A 1654-nucleotide genomic window follows, 5' to 3' on the forward strand; every position below is an offset into this window, starting at 1 on the left:
GTATTACACACGTCTTAGTGAAAATAAAAAAAAAACAATATCCAGGGATAAAAACAGGTTCAAAATTCTTGCTTCTGTTTGTTAACACATTAGAGGCAAATAATTTTATGGAAAGGATTTTGGATCTCCTTTTTTATCAATTCGATATCAATCCATGAATTGAGAAAATACTGTTAATAGCCATTAAAAAATAACTTATGGAAATCTTAGGCATAAAACGATGTATAAATCACGGTGTTGTCAAGATTTTAATGGCAAACTCCTCGGTAAACAAGGTGAAAGTGGAGGAAAAGAAACATCTTAATGTTTTTTGTTTGTTTGTGAAAGCAACACTGCCCACTGCATGTAAAAACATTTCTGCCTGAAGTGTGTAAGTTTCAGTTTCTTTGACGAGGACATCGACGCTAACAATCAGAAAGTACCACAGAGACTGTTGCTGCCAACGTTATTATTCTTAATACTGTATATTACGTTAATGCCAAAAAGCAATATAACAACAGGACTTACGATTCTGCACTTTTCCTCCTGCCTTCATCTTCGAGCAGAACACCGGGATGTTTGAGCTTCAGGTGTTCGTTCATTGCGGTAGTGCTACTATGGTAGGCTAACTCCATTTTGCAGAGTGAACAACCAACCAAGCCCTTTTCTTTCGGTTTAAAATACTTCCACACTTTCGABGTCTTTGGACGTTTCCTTGGCTGAACTCTGTCATCAGGGTCTTCTTCACGTGTACTGATCGGACCGGGTGTCGCCATTTTCTTTGCCTTCTCCTCTTTCGACGTATTCACGTAAAACGACGTGTCGATGGTATGTTGTGCGTGTCGACGTATTTATGTAGCCGATGTAACAGGTGACGTCGACTAGTCGGGACAGCACTAGTTTATTAACGGTTCATTAGATTAAAATTTCTCCCATTCGATTAATTGAAAACATCCGTTTTAAACCTTATTTCAGTGTAGTTTTTGCCTTCAGCCAGCAGAGGGCGCTGCTACTCTACTCCGGCCCTGTTGAACTGAGCAGGAAGCCATTTCGATGTGGGTGGGACCGCAAACGCGCAAGTCTTATTTAATTTTATTTGCGACACAACAATAATAATGGACTACACCAAACTCGAAGGGAAAGTACCGAAAGCTGTACCGGACTATCAAGCAGTATGACGCTAAAGACAAGAGAGCAGGACGACAGAAAACGGTTCGCTAACTGTGGCTAATGTTAGCTTCCTCTTGTTGAGTTTAAGTCCGTGTGAAAGAACAACAAAAAAAGTTACAGTTGCTACAAATATTAACTTGCAGTTAATCTTATCTGTGTGACGTAACCCGGCCAGTAAACCAATCTAATGAACAGTAACTGACGTCAGATCATGCCGTGCAGCCCAGCTAAGGTAGAAGCAGAGGGAATGTAAACAAACAAACAATTACCAGTCCTCACTTGTATCTCACGTCTTTCAGGGATATTTTATGTTCCAAGTTTGTTTTTGAGTTAATCTTTATCTTAAAATATTACACTGTGTTTAAATTATAGCTTTTCATCTTCAGGGTGGACTAAGCGTTTTAATTATTTCACTCTTTCATTTTCTCCCAACTAGCAAATTAACAGATTCTTGTTTTGTTATATTTTATAAATATGTCTAAGTTTAATAATGTGAGAGAAATCC

General features: G+C 38.5%; 1 protein-coding gene across 1 annotated transcript in view; it reads right to left on the reverse strand.

The window, feature by feature from the left end:
• LOC106525557 (adenosylhomocysteinase 3) overlaps positions 1-1654 on the reverse strand; it is a gene marked incomplete at its 3' end in the record, with an annotated part of 29558 nt that overhangs the window by 17351 nt on the left and 10553 nt on the right.

The sequence above is a fragment of the Austrofundulus limnaeus genome, unplaced genomic scaffold (genome assembly GCF_001266775.1).
Source record: "Austrofundulus limnaeus strain Quisiro unplaced genomic scaffold, Austrofundulus_limnaeus-1.0 Scaffold234, whole genome shotgun sequence".
In the NCBI taxonomy this organism is placed as follows: Eukaryota; Metazoa; Chordata; class Actinopteri; order Cyprinodontiformes; family Rivulidae; genus Austrofundulus; species Austrofundulus limnaeus.